The sequence below is a fragment of the Sylvia atricapilla genome, chromosome 1 (genome assembly GCF_009819655.1).
Source record: "Sylvia atricapilla isolate bSylAtr1 chromosome 1, bSylAtr1.pri, whole genome shotgun sequence".
In the NCBI taxonomy this organism is placed as follows: Eukaryota; Metazoa; Chordata; class Aves; order Passeriformes; family Sylviidae; genus Sylvia; species Sylvia atricapilla.
This window is the reverse complement of record NC_089140.1, coordinates 50,813,016-50,825,136: the sequence shown is the minus strand read 5'-3', so window position 1 is coordinate 50,825,136 and position 12,121 is coordinate 50,813,016. Positions and strand designations below refer to the sequence as shown.

At 36.4% G+C, this 12,121-nt stretch overlaps 1 protein-coding gene across 1 annotated transcript in view; it reads left to right on the top strand.

Moving 5' to 3' along the window:
- LOC136363380 (contactin-associated protein-like 2) overlaps positions 1–12,121 on the top strand; it is a 226,320-nt gene that overhangs the window by 184,355 nt on the left and 29,844 nt on the right. The gene's annotated exons all lie outside the window — the stretch shown is intronic.

Here is a 12,121-nt window from a genome sequence, read left to right as displayed (position 1 = left end):
GATTTGTCTTTTAATAACCAGACACTAGGATAAAGTGAGGAAGACTCATCATTGACTTCATTGGGTGACATAAGACCTATTGGAGCCCTTTGCCATTCTGACTAGCAAAAAAAGCTGTGATTTCAGTTGTTTTGGGTTTTTTTATTTGATAGTCAAACGACTCCATAATTCCATTCAACACCAATAGAACCATGAAGAATAGAGTTTTGATATTATTTTTCTTATTTCCATACAATGGATGTTTTAAAAATGCATATTGAATCAAAGAGAATTTCTCAAGAGCTGCAGGAACTTAGTTAAGTAATTAAATCAAACTTACTGGTGTATTGGTGCTGCTGTACTGGGAGTACACGTGGTTGTTAGAAATACTGCAAAAATACAAGAGCAGGACCTTTCACGATAAGACAAAGCATAATGGCTTTACACTAATAGGGGTGAATTTAAATTAGTTATAAGGAAGACATTTATTACAATCAGAGAGCTAGAACACTGTAACAATTTACCCACAGAGGTGGTGGATTCTTCATCCCTGGAAACATTTAAACTCAGGCTAATTTGGGCTCTGAGGAAACTGATCTAGTTGGCCTCACTAGAAAGGCCAAACTAAATGGCTTTTCCAACCCAAACTGTTCCATGTTTCTCCGCTATCAGTTGCCTGAGGAACTGTAGGTTATACTAAAGTTAGTTCTTACTCAAAGGGAATTGAGCTTCTGAACTTTTAGGTACAACTCCGATTATTCGGTACATAGGTCTCAATTAAAAAGTGTTTACCATCATACCACTAAAATGTTTTACGTGCTGTTTTAAATATACCAACCACTACAGCATGGCTAATTTTCCAGCATAATAAATAGTTGCTGCTGAGTCTATCACCTTGCTTGTACATCAAATGCAAATTCAGGGATTTGATAGAGGAAATGAACATCTAGTTTACTGTCAAATAAAACTCTCTTTAACAGAATAAAATATAGCAAAATCAAACAAGAAACCCCATGGTATTTGCTGCAATATTTACACATAAAAATGGTACATTTTGATGAAATGAATAGACAAAATGCTGTAGGTACAAAACAAGATAATTTTAAAGACTTAAAGTAAAGGTGAGAAAAAGTAAAACACAGCTTGTTGACAATTATTTTAGTTGTTTGATGAAAATTGCTTGCTCGCTGAGCTTTTGGAGGAGAATAAAAAGTCTCTGCCAAGGACACAATGTATGGAACCATAAAAATACTGATAAAATGCATCTTCACAGAAGAACTAAGGTGGTCCAATATAATTCCATAGTTTTACAGAGGAAGTATTACCAGTCTGTTTGTATTAGAAATTATTTCAGTTAATCACTGGAGATTTTTTAATGTAAAATTTTAAGCAATATATTCTGGTTTTATTTGTAAAGGGATTTTTCTTTCAACAACTTTGTTACGAAGTGTGGTGTGGTTTTTACATGCAGGAATTGGGCTGCTCCAAAAATGGTATCAGTACAGAGCAGCAGAGCAGCTGAGAACAAAAACTAAAATATCACTGTGTAAAGAGAGAAGAAGGCAGCCTTTTGGTATGAAAGCTGTAACCAGGGAGTACTGTTTACAAATTCCCAGCTTGTCTTCAAATGAATTATTTGGAGCCAGATGTAAATGCTGCAACTTTCCATGTAGATGTGTCCTTTGGCAGAGGCCAAGTTCTTAACCTTCTAATTGAAGTGCATATATTTGCATATAAATATAAGCACTGCCATTAACCAGTGTGATTTGCAGATTAATCCTGCTGTCATTTAAGAAACTAACCACTTAGATAATCACTAATTTTAAAAGCTTGATTAAAAGACAGGCTTCTAGTCAAATCTGCCCAATTTTTGGAACTACTACCTAAATAAAAAGCTGTCTGATATATCACTATTTTAATTTTTCTTTTAGTTAATAAATTAATACATTTTTTATTTAGATATCTTCAGATACAAAAATTAGGTTTTCTCACGTGGCACACAATGTTTAATTGGGAAGTCATGCACAGTGACTGTAAAAACCTTTTCCTTGCACTTTGCTGCAGCCTGGTCATTACCCTCAGACATTTAAGAAAAATGCTTCCTCATACTGAAATGCTTATTCAAATATCAGGTCACTAATGGACATATTTCTGATTCCTATTTTGTTTGCATATGCATATAAGATACACATTTAACTTTTTTGTACAAGGGATGAAATCCATGTCCTCCCTTGCCCAGCAAATCTACTTCAGAAAGAGGTGTGTTTTCCAGAAAGAAATTAGACTTCACATTTGTGCCCTGATGGAGTTAATAACATTACTAAATCTTCTTTTTTTTTAGTTTTTGTTTGCTTAAAGTTTAAAATCTGTTCTGTCTTTTAAATTTCATCTCTGTATTTTATGTGGATGAGATCTGTAGTGTTGCCTTCTAACAGAAGAGTCCACAGAAGTCATAGAAAAAGAATTAGGATCTCACTCTACAACAAAGTTCAGAAAGAAATTTTTGTTCTTTCTTTTTCTATGGTGGAAAACTAACTATCTTATTAAAAAAAAAAAAAAAAGTATTAAAATTGGGTAAAGAACTTGCTTAATAGCTAAATTAATGGAGAAATTGCATGAGCAAAATAAGTTTGAAATAGACCATTAAAAATACATTTTTTTGGTCAATGGGAATTTTAGCTTTTATTTTAAAACTTTGAATTTCATAAACCATAGAGGGGAAAAGGGTCTTTATGCCTGAAGTAACACCATATATCTAAAAGCAAGTCACAAAGAAGAAAGCAATATAACCAGAGCCAAAATAGCCACTGAAATCAGTTAAATGAAAAGTGATGGCTGAATTTTACTCACGCTCATTTGGAGATAGAAAGCAATGGCACATGACATTGATCTTCCACCATGTTCACTTTTATGAATTTCTGAGACAGGCAGCAGAAAGGCATGGCACCTGGAGGCCACAAAAACTACAATATAGTACTTTTACTACTGATTCATGAAGATCATAATAAGCTCCTGTAGAATCATTGCCATATGAATAGTTCCCTTACTCTCCATCCAATGGCAGATGAATGCCTACAAAAATGGGGCAATAAGCATATTATTACACAGGCTTTGGCTATGCTTTTCAAGGTAACTGTATGAAGGCTTCTGGATCGAGAAGTCCTATGAACAGAAAGCACTCATGACGCCTTTATTCACAGAGGAGTTTTTATATGGCTATGCTGATTTTCTGGATCTAAATAGTACATTTGTGTCTCTTTGATGCAATTGCACAATGATCTTACTGATGGTAAGAATTTTCAAATTCCAGATGACTTACTTCTGAATTGTAGGCTATACTTGGAAAAAACCCAAACAACTGGAGATGGCAGAAAGCCATGCAAATATTCAGTATACTCAAGGTAAATAGGTGGCAGGAACAATTATAAAGCTCCATAAATGGCTGCAAGCCAAGATGTTTACATTCACTGACCAGCTCTATTTGCTAATACTTAGGAAGCAATGGGACTGACAAAATGTCACATGACCTGTATTTGCAAATCTGTTCTTTTTCAAATATTAGCTGTACTACATGTACTGCTATGTCAAATGTTACTGTTTCAGTTTTCTGACTGGTGACTGTTTGGTTTCTTTTTAGAGAGGGAGGAGAAAGAAAGAAAAATAGTAACCACAGTCCTGTGGTTATTGATGAAATAATGAATACTTTTATGGTGAGCATTTATTCTACAAATAGTAGAGTGAACATAATTTTAGTCATGGAATCATGTTACAAGAACTAAAATAAGATTTGGAGGTGCTCTTAAGGGGTGAGCCAAATGAATATTTGCAAGAACTGATTAGGAAGTATTGAAGCGCTAAAACCTGAAGGCTGAACAGATATTTTGGTTATTGTAGTTAATCTTGTTTGCCTGCAGTGACTTTGAGTAAAACACTGTTTCCTTTGACAGTTAATTGTGCATTCAGCAATACTTAGCTGCTAGGAAATTCCCTTGTTTGAAATCTGCTCAGCTGGGTTTCATGCTATAGGCACTAACTATCCATGTCCCACTAGCTGTCTCTCATGGTTTCCATACACACTTAAAAGAGAAATTTCCATATTGTCCGGAACAATCTGTTGTGTTCAAATAACAAAATGACTGTTTAAGGTAGAAGAGAAATCTGCTTTATTTCCCTTTTGTTGGATCTTATCAAATTTCACTTGTCCAGGTTCAAAGGTGTACCCTGGACATTTTGTTTCACCAGCTTATAGCATTAAAAAAAGGATGGTCCAAGGTCTCTTGAAGGGTCATGATTCCTATTGAAGTACCCTATGGTAAATAAAATACATAATAACATGTGTTAATAAATGTATGCATACATATTTTCGCTCTCACACTTTTGGTATGTGTGTGAATGATGAAGGTGCTAATGAAGTACAGCAATCTGCATTAAATTTCCTAGCTCTTATGATATTTTATTACTTGCAATAAATGTGCCACAGTTTTCTGGTCAGATTTTTCTGTCCACCTAAGTGATGAAACTTCATAAAAAAATTAATAGTTACAAAGAAAGAATAATTTTGAAATGTTAATTTTGTGAAATTATATAATATTGCTAGAAACCTTACTACCTTGCTGTGATTGACAGTTCCTAGAATATACAGGGAGTGTAATGTGAGGGGAAATCAGAACTGAAAGAATCATTTAGCAGAGGCTGCTGTGAGCTATAAAAGCTTTCCTTGTGTCAATGGTTTGGGCATTAAGAGTTCTGCTAAGCATCCAACTGTTTTTTCCCTTTTCTCTTAAATTTCAGTATTTCTATTTCTATTCAGACCTATTTTGGCCTACGTGTTTGATTTTTAGCTTTCATCTTCACAGCTCATCAGTGGCAAACATAGCTTGATATTCTCCTTGTGACATTAAAGGTCCATGATTGAATACTCATATCTAAACTATGGAGAGTGAGGGAAAAGAGCTGTGAACTTTTTCTGTGCAAACTTTTAAAGATCTGCTTCAATTTGTGCTCTGTTGGTAAGTTTGTTTCCTTGTTAGTGTATCTTTTTCTACATTTTTGTCAGACAAGAATTTTATTTTTTTCCTGAGGTCATGAAAATGGACACTTTTTATCCTCCAGATAGTCTCAGGTCATGTTAGTCATTTAAATAGTTTTGTAATTTAAGACCAAAAATAGCCTCTGTCTTTATAAGTATTCTCAGTGCAGACTTTTCTTCTCTATGGCCTCTCGTAGTAGTTTAGAATGGATTGTGATTGACAGCTCGGCTGACGAATGGGAGTATTTCTATGCCTCTGGAAACACAGTCCTGAATCACAAGGGTTCAGGTGACTCAGTCTGTTTTTTCCTTTTACGGTCATCGAGAAGGTAACACCATCTCCTGAGTCAATGTTCAGGCTGGGCCCCCCGGGGCCAGGCTGCAGGGTCTCAGGGGGTGCCCTGCCTGTGGGACAGTGGGAGAGCCTGGCCGTGTCCCCTCTGTCCCCTCCCGGCTCCTCCGATGGGGAGAGGAGGAGGAGGACTGCAGACCAGCAGTCTGACCCTGCACCAGGACCACGGTGGCCGTGCTCTGGGCCTTGGTTGCCAGAGCCACTGGTCCAAAGGAGAACTTTTCTCTGGAGCTCCAGGGAGCTGATCCAGGTTTGAGTCGCTTTAGATCTGACCAGGGATGGAGGAGGTTTCGTCCATCAGTGTTCCTGAGCATGCTCTCTCTCTCTCTCTCTCTCTCCCCCTTCCTCCCCCATCATCATCAACTGTGGCCTTGAGTTCACTGAAGAAGAAAAAAACTGAGCAAAAACTTTAATCCTTTTCCCTCCTCTGTGGAGACAGCATGATTTAAAATGTAAAGAGGCAAAGTTAGTGAAAGACCTGAAAAATACTTTTGGAAGATGGGATGGAGGAAGTGGACATTTCTGACCAGACGTCTCTGGATGTAAATTATGGGGAAATGGACTGTTTTTGTAATATCCTAATGCTGCTTGGGGGAATGCAAATTCTAGCCAAAGGGTTGTGTGTATTGATATACATGGGCTTTAATTAAGAATTTTGATTAGAATATGTCCCTGGCTCCTGGGAAAGAACAAGGAGGTCTCTATTTCTTTTGAGATAGAAGTGAATTTAGAGATGGAAGAGAATCCTCATTTTGTACTGAAAAAGCATTCTTAAAACAATACCCCGAATATGTGGAAGCCCATAAACAGTGTGGAAAACTGTTATATGGGTGAGACTGTGCAGAATCTGCAGAAATTCTGGTTGCAGATCTGTGGCCTTGAAAGCCATTAGATTTTTTTTTCTTGTGGCGTGTTCTCCATAACCCTAGAGAGGCTCCTCTCCCAAGGTGATGTAGGATCGTGTTTAAATGGTGACAACTGACTGAAAAATCATAGTTTTCTCTCTGCATTGAGTGGGAAAGTAAAAGTTTGGGGGGGACGGGGGAAAGGTGTTTGTATGTCTCAGGATGTCTCTTTTTTTTTCCTCTCTTTTTCTTTAGTATATATTAATAAAATCTGTTTTTACTTTTAAGTTGTGCCTGTTTTGCCTTTTTCTCCCAAAGTCCTACCTCCCAGCTGATAAACTAAATTTGGCAAATGCCAAACTATGACACCTCTCCAGGAGAGAACAGTTTTGATTGTTCCTGTATACATGTTCATATATTTTGCCATGAAAAATAAGTGAGAACAGACTTCAGTCCATTTATTACCTTCGGTTGTTATCATTGACAAACATAGGCCTCTTTTGGTAGTAGATACTGCTTCAATTTTAAAATAATAATAATAAAAAAATTGCATTTTGTTGTTTGGGGTTTTTTTTAGCGCATTAAGAAATAAACTCTAAAATAAGAAGATTCAGGCTGAAACAGTAAAAAAGTATTTCCTAATACCTTATTGTTTGATTTTATCTTTTTTTCTAAATCAAATATTTTAGAAAGATTTGACATAAAAGGAATTTTTAGTAAAAAGTATTTATGTGTTATTCTTCACCTTTTGTTAATCTGATGCAATATGAGTTTTTTCCCTCTCTCAACTTTTTGCATTCGGTAAAAAAAATGAAAAATCAATTATTTTCTACTTGTAATTGTGATGAGACTACTGGCAGATATTTTTAAGCATCACAGCTTTGAGATGTGCAACAACCATGTGCATTCTTTACAGGTTCATTTATCAGCTGGCAGGTAAAGTATAATCAGTGTGCTGGTTTCACTGGTGGTGGAATTAATTTTCCTCACAACATCTAGCATGGGGCTGGGTTTTGTATTATTGCTGAACACAGGGTTTATAGTACAAAGATTTTGTTTGTCTTTGCTGCACAGAGCCAAGGCCTTTTCTATTTCTTGTACAGCCACATTGACGGAAAGTTGGTGTTGCACGGGAGGCTGGGAGCCGACACAGCCAGGACAGGTGACCCAAACTGACCAATGGGAGATTCCAGACCGTATGGAATCTTGTCCAGCATATTAAGTGGGGAGAAGAAAGAAAAAGAGGGGGATGTTTGAGGTGGTAGTGTTTGTCTTCCCAAGTAACCATCACACATGGTGGAGCCCTGCTCTGCTGGAGATGGCTGAGAGACCTGCCATGCCATGGGAAGTGGTGATTGAATTTTTTGTTTTGCTCTGCCTGGGTGTGTGATTTTTGCTTATCCTATCCCTAAAGATAGAAGCTATCTTTACCTCAACCCATGAGTTTTCTACATTTTACTCTGGCACTATTTTCCCCAAACCTGCTGGTGAGGGAGTGAGTGAGCAGCTGTGTGGGGCTTGGTTACAGGCTGGGGATAAACCATGACAATCAGTCATGATTATCATAATTATCATGATTATTTTGTAGGAATACATGACCCACCAGGTTGTTCAGTTGTATTCCTACAGAGTTTTCAATTACAGTTGAATTTTTTTTAATAATTTATAATTTCCTTTAGAAGGATGCAAGCAGCTGACTTGGTAGAAAAGGTTATTTTAATTCTTTTTTTTGCTGTGGAATGAAGGAAAACTTTTCCCTAATATATAAACTGATTTTCTGGCCAAATTTGACAAAATCTTGCAGGGTTTGATGAACGCTTTTAAAGTCAGATCTGGCTCTTGTATAAAAAAAAGCAGACTAATGTTTTCTAATCAGTTTTCCAGCAACTGCCCACATACACCACGGAAGGAATCTTCCATACAGTGGTCCATAACCAGTTAATAGGAAGATGGATATTTAAACATTCCTCCAATAACCATCTGAAAACATCAAAACCAGAAGCAGAGCTGGAGTGTGCCTTTTCACAAAGTAAGAATGATAGCATTTAGGTAACTACAATAAAAAACTACAGTCTAATCAATTAGTCTTGCCTTTAATCTTTTTTTGCCTGAATGAAGGCTCATGATGGCTGTGCCCAGCATTATTTTCTTGCATTCCTGTAAGTGGTGATTGATTCATTTGTCCATGGTGATTTATTTACTAGAGAAATGAGGTAAGGTTTTTTTCTCTTGAAACTAAATATTCAGCAGATTTCAAAGCCTTGGTTTTATGCCATTGATTTGAAGCCTGAAGGATCTCATTGGTATTTGTTTTCTTGAATGAATAAAATATATTAAGAATGCAGTTAGTTACAGATCTAGTTCAAGTTATTCTGCTTTTTCTCAGAGGTCTGGGTGAAGATGATGCATTTTGTATTTTTTTTATTTTAGGCATGGCAAGTGGAGTCTTACTGTGAGTAAATTCTTATTTCCGCTCTGCCAAAGGTTAGTGTTTTCTGATTAGAAAGTACGCATATCAAAGAGTCAACATTACTTACAGGAATAAAACCCCAAACTTCTTCATAGTAGTACTTTTACAAGGTGAAAATGAGCCTTGGTGTTTACATGTAGCATACCGTTATACAGAGTTATGTTTCTAGACAAAGTCCTCTTTCAAAGTTGGACTCTCATCTTCATGAGCATACCTTTAGAGAGTTAGGCCACTGCCTCTCCATGAAGTCTCTAAAACAGGGAAAAAGTTCGGGTTTTTCCATCTCAAAACAGTGGCTTTGCATGGCACTTGTCTAGTGGCCAGTAAGTGTCCTCTCACCTTTCACTCATTGCTGCTATTGCCCTTCAAAAGAACAAAAGAATACAGCTGGAAGGATCCTGCAAGAATCCAGTTGCTTGACCAGTTCAGGGTTGACAAAACTTAAAGTACAGTATTAAAGACATTATTTAAATGTGTTTTAAGCACTGTTGCTCTGTTCACTACCCTTGCCAGACTGCATGTGATGCTTTTTAAAGCTAAACCGAAGAACCCTCTCAGCTGTACATTATCATTGTGTTAATGGTTGTAAGCATCATCTCTGAAAGAGAGTCAGAAAAATAAAATTAAAACTTGTTTCCAGTTGTAACCTTTGTGTTATATGTCTTTCAGAGACCACTGGCATTTCAGACAAATACTGGCATTGTTATTTGACACATGGTGAGCACAGGGAATGGAATAGAATGGAATAGAACAGAAGGGAACAGAATAGAATAGAGCACAACAGATCACAAATGAACAGTTATGTTTTGTTATGCCCAGAGTTCTTCATGAGAAAAACAACCCAGGTCTGAGAGCCCCACCCTGGAGAGCAGCCCTCTGCACCCTCCCCAGGTGGCAGGGCCATCCAGGAGACAAGGGCCAGTGTCATCACAGCTCTGGAGCGAGACCAGAGATCCCAGCTTATCTTATGTGCTTGTCGTACTGCTTCTGTTGGTGAACAAACATTTTAGAAGTACACTTAAATTCTTAGTCCTCCCTGGAGCAGCATAAATTTCCCAACAGCATTACCACCCTAAGACAGTGCCTTGCCAACCCTTTCCTTACCTTCAGCTTTACTGATGGTATCCCCATCCAAAGAAGGAACAGGAATTTACTTTTCTGTCCAGCCTCTCCTGCAGATGCAACTAACTGGAGAATGAGATAAAGCTACCTACAGTGTCCTGCTAACATCTATACAGTCCAATAATTCTCTTTTGCTAAAAGCCCACAAGAAAACAAACTTCTGGGTGTGTTTATTTTACCAGTGAATGATACTAAAATAAATATTTGGCTTAACTAAGCAACATCCAAGGGCTTCAATTATGAGGGCATCAAATGTCTCATAGACTTTCTGAGATTGGAGTCTTTGCTGCTTTTGTTTTAGTCTAAGTATTTCTAATGCTGTCACAAGTTATTAATTCACAATGGCAGAGGAAGTGTTCCATGCAGTGCTTAGGGAAAAGTGTTAGCTCTATTCAGACGTAACCCTCTTCATTAGAAGATTTGATAAAATATTTTAGGCTTCATGATGCTAGAGTATTTCTGGTTTTATTCTGACTGTACAGCAAAACAAAGGATTTTTTTCCCTTGAATATAGTTCAAGTTGAAGTACTTTTGTATATAGTTTCATCCGGATATTTAGATGGCTTCCTAAATTGCTCTTTTAATAGAAAAGACTTAGAGAGTTCACTTACCAAGCACCTGTTTGCACTTGGTGCAGATTGAGGTGAAGGACAATCCTTTAAACAACAATAGTTGTGATTTTTTAGAAATGCCACTGTGCATCAGAGATGATTAAAGCCTTTATAGTGCTCTCTCTTTTTTATAGTGCATGTAGTAATAATAATATGGATGTAGAAATGTGAGAAAAAATTTAGCTGTCTTTTAAACATTAAGAATTGATGGGACATTTAGAATTTGACTATCCTTGAGGAATTCATGGTGGAACTGATTAAATACTGCAGGAAAACATCAAATGCTTTCATAGGTTTTTGCACATCAAATTGAAATTCTGTTTTAACATTTTGCAAATGTTCAGTCAAACAACAACAAGGTACAAGCTAAAATGGCAACTGTAAGCAAAGAGTGAAAATTCACATTCAAATTTGGGTGTAGTCTTTGTATTTTCATGGTGACTTGAATTCTGAGATGTAGATTCATTAAAAAGATCATAAAGTTATGTTATATGAACTGTAATAATGTGCAGGCATACCTATTTCAAGTACTTGGTCTGACCTGTTTCTAAATAAGCAGCTGCCATTCCTATACTATCTAGAAACATAGAAAACCAAGCTCTTCACCTAAGTGATTATCAATTCCATAATTCAAAAGTATATCTTTCAATAATCAAGAAAGCTGTAGAAATTTTGAAAATAATATATATCAATCCAAAAATGAGAAAAAAAAGGTGATTTTTATAGCTTCTAATTCTGTATATTCGTCAGATTTTGTCAGGCTGAATTTGAAAGTTTCATATGCATTACTGTTAAAAAAAAATGAATATCTTAATAATAAATAATAAATACAAAAAGTAATGAATAGCTTATGGGATAGGATCTGATCCTACAAATCCTCCATACTTCTTCTTGCATAGTAATATTTCCAGTAATATTCATATTACTACTCCTAGTAATATTCTATTACTACTTCTACTACATATTCATAATACTACTTCATAGTAATATTTCTGTCTTTATGTTTGCAGATTCATAAGGTAGTTGGAGTTTAATGCTTTTAAGTAGGGACATATTCATTATACCTTTTTTTTTTCTAGTAGATCATATGTATTTAATTGTCTTCTTGGTTTTAAATGAATTGAAGAATTTGAGAAACTGGCTTTCTAAAGCCACAGCTATTAAAAAAAAAAAAAGCCTTGGAGAGCCAATAATTTCCTTACCTAAAAAAAGCCCTATAAATTGATTAGGAAGAACTGCAATTTTTGCACCAAACCTTTATGCAAGACTGGCGATGCTGGTTTTGTTTTGCTAATTAACTTTGTTTGCAGTGAGTCAGACCCAGGGTATTTTGTTAAGTGGTAATGAATCAGTAAAGCGAAGCAAACTTTCAGTAAACATGTACAGCCAGAGAAGGTAGTTTCTCATTTTCTTCCAGGTGGAAAGGCGTTTTTCGTACCTGTAGTAGAGGATGTTGGCAATAGTGTGAGATGAGAAAAGACAGTTGAGATTATGTCTTACAATAAATACTTTTTAATCTGAGGCAATAGTTCTAATAAACACCTTCAGTACAGCCCTTTTATTGACTGCTGTTCCAGGAGAGTCAAAAGGAACCCAGTAAATCCCATGTTTCAGTTGTTTATCATTGCAGCCTTTCTCTCACTGACCTAATTTTTCTCTCCCTTCAATTTTTCCAAGTTGTTTTCTCCAGAAGTCCCTGCTATGAGTTCTGTC